General features: G+C 35.1%; 1 pseudogene; it reads right to left on the bottom strand.

Moving 5' to 3' along the window:
* Positions 1-2206: 2206 nt before the first annotated feature.
* LOC107016421 lies at positions 2207-8188 on the bottom strand (annotated as a pseudogene).
* Between the last annotated feature and the right edge of the window lie 1284 nt (positions 8189-9472).

Raw genomic sequence — 9472 nt, 5'->3', positions numbered from 1 at the left:
TATATATATATATATATATATATTAAAGTATTAGATTGTTCATTCATTAATTCTTGATTATCTAATGGTAGTTCTTGTTCAACACATATGAGAACCTTTTTTTCTATTCTTGATTAGCAAAAAGAGTATTGAATGAGCAACAAATGAGTAAAAAAACCTACACAAAAAAAGGAAAGAAAAGAGTTTACTTGTTGAACATATATAGATCCGATATCAGGTAACAACAAAACCAATATTTATCACTCATCAGATCGTATATTAGGTAAAGATCCAAAAATTGAAGAACAAAAAACAAAACTTCACCTGAAACAAAACATCAAAAAACCCCAAATAAAAAAGAACAATTAAATGTCACACACACATATAGGAATCAAATGAAACCTTTTTCTTTGTTCATGATTAGCAAAAAGAGAATTGAATGAGAAACAAATGAGTGAAAAACCCTAGACAAAAAACGGAAGAAAAGAGTTTACTTGTTGAACATATATAGATCCGATATCAGATAACAACAAAACCAATATTTATCACTCATCAAATCGTATATCAGGTAAAAATCCATAAAGTGAAGAATAATAAATAAAACTTCACCTTAAACAAGGTATCAAAAACACCCCAAATAAAAAGGAACAATTAAATGGCACACAGATATATGCATATATATAGGAATCAAATGAAAACCTTTTCCTTGTTCTTAAACAGTAAAAAAAGTATTGAATGAACAAAAAATGAGTGAAAAAAAGGAGAGAAAAGACTTTACTTGCTAAATTTTGATTTTGATTTTTCCTTTGGGTTTTCTGAATTCTGTTTGATATTTCCTTTTGGTTTTTAGTATAATGTAAGATAATTCTTCTTATACATAAATCCTAGTTAGGGTTTGTAAAGAATCTTAAAATATACTTACCAAATTTGTCATTGTAAATTATTTAGTTTATGGTAAGAGGTGTAGAAATCTATATTGAATCAACAATTGAATGAAATCCAAGGGCTAAAGTTGAATAGATATGGGCGCTATGCGTAATTCATTTATTTTTTTGTTGATAACTCCTTTATAGTATATTTAATTAACTATTAAAATGCAGATTGTGTTGTCAATATTTTAAGGAAATATAATCAAAGCTCTTCGAAAATGTTTAATCTAGATAAATCAACAATTTGCTTCAGTAAAAAATTGAGAACGGAGAATTTTTTTTTAATATATTCTCTTCAAAGATTACATGATATCTTCACAACTAATAACTCATGTGAAATCTACGTATCAAAATGATACAATTTCCAAAAGGATGTCCCCAGAAACGACATAGGAAATGTTACAAAATCATATCCGAATGAAGTAGATGTACTTTGATATTTACCACACCTCTGTATTTCTTTATTCAGTAAATTATCCTTTGGTTCTTTCCAAGGTATTTTAAACCCTTCACTAGACTACTCAAGTTTAATTCTATAGTCCACGGTCTTAGGTCCTATTTTGATATTTTTGGGAATAGGAACTTGGACTTTGACTAGACACCCACACTTTTGTTTAAACATATTTCTGCAAAAGGAGATTTATACTCTCCATTCACTTTTTATCTTTTTCCCCACTGATTTTCATTTTCAAAATTACATTGCCTAGACATTTCTATTGTTTCATCTTTACCATTCAGCAAATAGTCATAATCATATCTAATGCAGTTGTAGATAAAGTTTATGAGATACGTTTTCCCACCACGAGATGGTGTTGGTTTCATATCATAAATGTCACTGTAAATCAACTCAAGGGTTAAAATTTCTTTCAACAAATTTATAAGAATGTTAGTACACTTTGATTTAATACAAACTTGACATTTTTATTTATTGCACACAAAGTTTTTGTAGTTGACATGTAACAAGTGTTGTTGTCACAAACAGTACTATATACAATGAGGTATATCAATAAGGTGAGCAACGAAGATATAGTCGAACTTATTATATACTAAGATTATTTATCATTCTAATAAAGAATGGTAAATTCATTTTATTAGTTTGACAATCTAAGAGTATAAAATTTAAAAAAACATCAAAAAACACCCCAAAAAAGTAACAATTACATAGCACACAAGTATATAGATGTAGGAAACAAATAAGTGTGTTTTTCTCTGTTCTTAGACAGAAAAAAGAGTATTAAATGAGTAAAAAAAAAACTAAATAGAAACAATACACAAGCCACCACAATAGAGCCATCAACTCAAAATCTTCTTTTCTTCGATTTGGAGCCATCAAATTCTTCGTCATGCCTAGGTCTAAGATTACCACCTCCTTGCTCTTTGACATTTCTCATTTCCCTAGGTCCTCCTTGCCTCTCGCCATACTTCCTTCTTTCACTACTGTGATGCTCAGAAAATCTACCAGTGTGTATCGGCCCATCAAAGTATCCAACACCATCAACCTTCTCGTGATAATCTAAAATCTCAACTCTCTGCCTATTGGTTCTAGTAAATACCTGATCAGGTGGACTTCTTCTGCTAGAAAGAAACCTCGGATGCCCGTACTCCTGTACACCATCCACATCCCTCATATCATTCAGATGGCAAGCAGTATAAGATGGAGGGTCACGCCTATTAGGAGCTGCTTCTTCTTCACTAAAAGAAGTTCGTGAAGAAGACCTCATTCTGTCTTTCTTGTACATACAGAACTCTGCTGAGATATATCTTGACGACCATTCAATCCTTCCGTCAATCTCCTCGGAGGAAGGGACCAAGTACAGGATCTAACAGGAGATCTCGACCACATTCGAGGGAAACCGCTTCTCTGCATAGGAGTAAACTTTGTATCATTTAGCTGATTCCTACTCCTATTACTAGCAAAGTCACCACCATCTAGTCTACTATCATAGACATTACGATTTATTTGCAGATTCCCAAACCGCAGCTGTATGTTTATGTCTAAAGTTATAATCAGCTAACACCTCCTTAGCTTTCAAAATTACTCCGCCGATCACGGACCCAGCTCCTCGCATTAAGTTCCCCCTTGGGCTATCAAATGAACGGTTGTGAAACCTATCTCGAACAACTTTTGGACCATGACCATAGATTTCATCTCTGGAAAAGGCACAGTAATAAAAAGTCAAGAGTTCCGCAGCATTATTAAAAAAAGGAACAGTAATAAAAAGAAAAATTACCTATTCCTTCGTATATGGAATTTCTCCTCTTCCAAATAAGAGTACCTCTCTCTTCCACTTCTTGAAGACAGCGACCTACCCGTGCCAATAGGCCTCTGCTCATCATCACCGGTTGTTTCCTCTTTCTCTAATTATAGACTACGCATATTAATGTCTTTATGAAGAATTTTTTCAGCTTTCTCATCACAGCCATTAACACAATCATCATAAGACTTATTTTTTCCTGAATCCATTCCCTCAGCCATCGGGTCTTCTGCAATTGACTGCATCAACAATTCTCGGATCTCACCTTCTTCATATATGCCATCCTCTCTGACACGCCCCACACTGTCAGTGTCAACATGTCCCGCAAAAACCAGCTGTCATACTTATCTTTTCCCCATCACTAGCCGACTCCTCACCATTTGCAACCAAATTATGTGTGTCTTGTGTCTTTTTGTATACCTTGTGATCTTCAATATTCATACTCGCGGAAACATATGCCTCCACTTTATCCAAGTCCCCTCCACTCACAGAAAGACCTGAACTATCCTGAAGCTGCAAACCCCTTCCAACTGATTGGGGCGCAATCACATCTGATCTCATGAAAGATTCACATTTCATCGGTTCTTGCTCAATAGACTGCAGATTAGCCTCAATTGTTCCATATGGATGAACCGCAGTTCCAGCATTAGCTTCTTCTACAGGTTCTGACTTTGACTGCAGTACTGAGGAGTTAAACCCTCGTAAAGTACTACCAAGACTAACACGAAGCACATTTGCAGACTTGTGCCGTAGGGAAGGATGTATTGTTGAGATAGGAAAATTAAATTCCTGCACACTAGCTCCGAAAGAAGAAACATTTGCCGTACTTGCATGAGGATAGAGCAAAGAGTACCTCATCTTATAAGGAAGAAGAGAGTTACTAGATTTTCGGGCAACAATTCCAGGCTGGAAATAATGATGATAGGAGATAACATAGATTAATGTAGCATATTTCACATAAAATGTTTTTAATCAAGGAAATGTTTTCAATGTCGCATTTGCAAATCAAGGGAAAGTAAAGGGCGTGGATATAACTAGCACCCAATGCAAGAGTTTCAAGAAATATGGTCATATTGCTAGCAATTGTGGTAAGAAATTCTGTAATTATTGTAAACAACAAGGACACATTATCGAAGAGTGCCCCACACGTCCTCAAAGTCGTACGCAAAATTCTTTTCAAGTTGGGATAAATGGCTCAACTACAGATGACTCGTCTTTCGAAGGACAAGTTCTTACGCCTAAAATGATAAAACAAATGATCTTGTCAGCATTTTCAACTTTGGGACTACAAGGTAATGAGGTAATATCTAAATTTTGGTTTGTTGATTCTGACGCTTCCAATCATATGACCAACTTAACTGATATACTCAAAACTTCCGGGAGTATGACACAAATTCAGGTTGGCAGTCGTAGTAGTTTGCCCAATATCAAGGTTGGGGATACTACTAAAACTTTCAAGAAATATTTTTGTATCACCAAAGCTCTCTACTAGTCTTATTTTAGTTGGCCAATTGGTAGATAACAATTGTGATGTGAATTTTTTTCATAATGGTTACCTTGTGCAAAATCAGGTGTCGACGATAATCGCGAAGGAGCCTAAAGTTGGAAGACTGTTTCTTGTACACTTTTATATTCCTTCTACCACTACTAAGAATGAGGTTTGACATAAACGTATAGGACATCCAAATACTATTATGTTGTCTCATTTGTCCAATCTGGTTTATTGGAAATCAAAAATTAATTTTCAGATGTTTCATTTGATTGTTCTACTTGAAAATTAGGCAAAAGTAGAACTCTTCCTTTTCCTAATTTTGGTAGTCGTGCTGCAGAGTGTTTTGATGTCATTCATAGTGATGTTTGGGAATTTCACTAGTTATTTTTTTATGATCATTTCAAGTATTTTGTGACATTTATAGATGACTGTAGTCGATTTACTTGGGTGTATTTTCTTTGATCTAAATCTGAAGTGTTTTCCATATTCAAGAATTTTTTGGCTTACGTTGAGGCTCAATTTTCCACGTGCATCAAAATACTAAGATCTGATTCTGGTGGAGAATATATGTCGCATGAATTCAATAATTTCTTGTTTGAGAAAGGAATTGTATTACAATGCTCTTGCCCATATACGCCACAAAAAATGGGGTTGTAGAGCGTAATAATCGCCATTTTGTAGATGTCACTCATACTTTTATTGATTGAGTCTTTTGTTCCATCAAAGTATTGGGTTGAAACTTTGTCTACTGCAGCCTATTTGATTAATAGACTTCCATCTGAAGTGTTAAATCTTGAGTTTCCATATTATGGTATTTTTCATAAACATCCCAGCTATCATAGTTTTCATACGTTTGGTTGTGTTTGTTTTATGCACATGCCTCCCCTTCAACGCAATAAACTCTCAGTCCAATCTATTAAATGGGCTTTTATGGGCTATAGTACTTCGCAGAAAGATTTTATTTAGTATGATATAAGTTTTAACAAATTTCATGTTTCTAAAAATATTATTTTCTTTGAGAATCAATATTTCTTTCATACTCATGTTGAGTCATTTTCCGTTTCTCCTCTTGTTCCTTCTTTTGAGGATTTGTCATTTTCTTCTAAGCGGTTCAAAAAAGGATTTGTGTATGAACGATGTCCACCAACTTTACCTCAGCCCGAAACCGATCCGCCACCTGAGAATGCTCCACAACCAAAATTTGAGATTTCTTCGAGGTCTACTAGAGTGTCTCAAAATCATAAACGGTATGGGTTTTCACTCTACTTTATCCAACATCTCTATTCCAACAGGTTACTCACAAGCCTCCAAGCTTGAATGTTGGTAAAATAAATGGACGAGGAACTTTTGGCTCTTAAAGAAAATAACACATGGGACATTGTTCCTTGTCCTCCAAATGTCCGATCAATTGGATGTAAATGGGTTTATTCAATTAAACTTCATTTCGATGGAACTTTTGATCGGTACAAAGCTCGATTGGTAGTCCTTATCAACAAACAAGAGTATAGTGTAAACTATGAGGAGACTTTTGCCCCTATAACAAAAATGACTACAGTGCGAATTATTCTTTCCATTGTTGCAACACAACAAAATTGGCCTATTCATCAAATGGATGTCAAAAATGTTTTTCTTCGTGGTGATCTCAAAGAAGATATTTATATGAAACCCCCCTGATTTGTTCTCATCACCCACATCAGATGTATGCAAGTTGAAGCGGTCTTTATATAGATTAAGACAAGCTCCAAGAGCTTGGTTTGACAAGTTTCGGACCACTTTGCTTCAACTCTCTTTTGAGCAGAGCAAATATGATTCACCTTTGTTTCTTTGAAAAACATCTGCAGGTTGTATTCTTCTTTTGGTGCATGTAGATGTCATCATTACACAAGAATTGATTCTTCACTAATCACTAGCCTCCAGCAGCAGTTTAAGGATTCTTTCATATGAAAGATTCTTTCTTATGTAATTTTTTATTCATTAGTCAATTTTTTTCTTATTGATATATTGCTTTGTTAATTAACTTTTTTAATTTTGTATGGAAACACTGTTAGATATTTGGCAATCTTGACAAATCATATGATTGAAGTAGCAATCTTTTTTTTACCAATAAATATAGTGTATCCCCTCAAGCGATGCTGGGTCTCGACAAATGTTGAGCTCGTCACGCGAGAATGAAATTGAGCATAGGGAAGAGACTTCGTCAGTAAATCTGCAAGTTGATCCGCACTTGGCACATAGCAAACCTGTAGAACACCATAAGCAACCTTCTCACGAACAAAGTGAATGTCAATTTCAATGTGTTTTGTGCAAGCATGACGAACAGGATTGTGACCTTAGTATATACTACTGATGTTATCACAGTAGATTATTGAAGGAGAGGATAGCTGAATATGGAGATCACCAAGAAGAGAGAGCAACTAAGATATCTCAGCAGTACCATGGGCAATAGAACGATATTCTGCCTCAGCACTCGAGCGCGATACAACACTTTGCTTCTTAAAAGACCAAGAAATAAGATTATTACCAAGAAAGATGCAATACGCTGAATTAGACCTGTGAGTGGTAGGACAACCTGCTCAATCTGCATCAGTATAATATGTTAATGAACCAATTGAGCCGCCTGAAATGAATAAACCATAATTTATGGAACCAGGCAGGTATCATAGAATATGTTTCACTTCAGTAAAATGAATGTCCAAGGGAGAATGAATGAACTGAGCAACCTGACTAACAGAGAAGGCATTGTCGAGACGAGTAAAAGTTAAGTATTGAAGTCCACCAACAAGACTACGATATAATAGCGGATCAGAAAATGGAGGAGATGTATCAGAAGAAATAAGAGATTTTGGAGAAAGAGGAGTATTAATTGGTTTAGATGAGAAAAGACCTGCACGATTAAGAAGATCATGAATGTACTTGGATTCGTTAACGACCCTTATATGTAGAGACAGATTCCAAGAAAAAAATTGACTAGACCGAGGTCTCTCATGGAGAATTCGGATACTAGAGTCTTGATTGTAGACTTCAAATAAGAACTTGAAGATGAAGTGATACGAATATCATCCACGTATAGAAGAAGAATGATTATGTCTGAACCATATTTGTAAATAAAGAGAGAAATATCAGAAAAACTATTTTTAAAACCATGTTTGACAAGAAAGGAGGTGACGCGATGAAACCATGCTCGTGGAGCTTGCTTTAATCCTTAAAGGACTTTGTTCAATCGGCAAACATGATGTGGAAATTGCGGATGAACAAAACCAGTAGGTTGTTTCATATATACCAGTTCATTGAGAGTGTCATGTAAAAAGGCATTCTTAACGTCTAATTGATGAATGTAAAAAGGCATTCTTAACGTCTAATTGATGAATTACCCAACCTTTAGACGCCGCTAAAGCAAAAACAATTTGAATGGTGACTGGTTTCACCACAGGACTAAACGTTTGACCGTAGTCTAATCCATATTTCTGATTATAACCTTGAGTAACCAGACGAGCTTTAAAGCGTTCAAGCGATCCATCTGATTTTTCTTCCATTCTAGGTCCAGCTCTGAACACTAGCACTTCTCCATTTTATCCTAGTTATCCAGTAGCACATTCTCCTTTTCAATGTCAATTATGTTTTCAACGTACTCATACTGCAAGAGATTGTCCATCACTTGGTTCTAAAGCACTCTTTACTGATCTTCAATCTTTCTCCTCTGAACATTCTTATAATCCGGCAGGTCATACTCCTTGGTATGTTGGCACTGGAGCCTCTTTACACATGACACCTAATCCTTCACATATCTCTTCTGTTCAGCCCGATAATGGTAATGATCGTGTTATGGTAGGTAATGGTATTCAACTCCCCATCTCATATACCGGTAATAATACATTCTCTTCTCATTCGTCCACTTTCTCTCTAAATTTTTTTTTAATTGTTCCAACTCTTTCTTGCTATTTATTAAGTGTTCGTAAATTTACTTCTGATAATAAATGTTCAATTGACTTTGATGCTTTTGGTTTTTCCATTAAGGACTTCCAGACGAACAGAATCCTTCTCAGGTGCAATAGTTCGGGTCCCCTTTACTCTTTCTCTCCATCAACTCCTGTTGTTGCTGCTCATCATGCTTTTGCTGCTTCCCGTGCTTCTCCAACTCTCTGGCATCATCGTCTAGGATACCCTAGCATAGGTGTTCTTTCTAGTCTAGTTAGAAATAATAGTTTGAAATGCTCTTTTGCGAAGCTTTTTGATATTCTTTGTAATGCATGTCAACTTGGCAAGCACACAAAACTACCATTTAAGGAATCTATATCTTCTTCTACGTCTTCATTTGAATTGATTAAGAGTTATATTTGGACCTCCCCGGTTCCCTCTTTTACTGGTTTTCATTACTATATGTTATTCCATGATGATTTTACTAAATGTACATGGGTGTTTCCAATTTGACGCAAATCAGAAGCATTCCTTATGTTCAAAAACTTCTACTCTTATGTTTTAACTCAATTTTCAGTCAAAATTAAATCACTACAATGTGATGGAGCTGCCAAATACGTCAAACTCTCTTCTTTTCGTGAGTTTTTAAATTCATATGGTGTTTGTCTTCGTATTACATGCCCTCATACTCACAACATAATGGTAAAGCCGAATGAATGCATGGAATCTTATACTTTTATTAGGAAATGAGGAATCGAATACGATGTGATGTTTAAACTTTGCCCCAAAAGAGAAACAAAAATAACTTTAACAAATAACAAAATATTCTCAAAAATTTAGCGATCATCCAAAAATTAACTCGTGAGTACTATTCCAATGCTCTGAACTCCCCCAACAATGTC

This window comes from Solanum pennellii, chromosome 4 (genome assembly GCF_001406875.1).
Source record: "Solanum pennellii chromosome 4, SPENNV200".
NCBI classification, from domain to species: domain Eukaryota; kingdom Viridiplantae; phylum Streptophyta; class Magnoliopsida; order Solanales; family Solanaceae; genus Solanum; species Solanum pennellii.
Note: the sequence above shows the minus strand (reverse complement) of the source record. Positions and strands in the feature narration are given on the sequence as shown.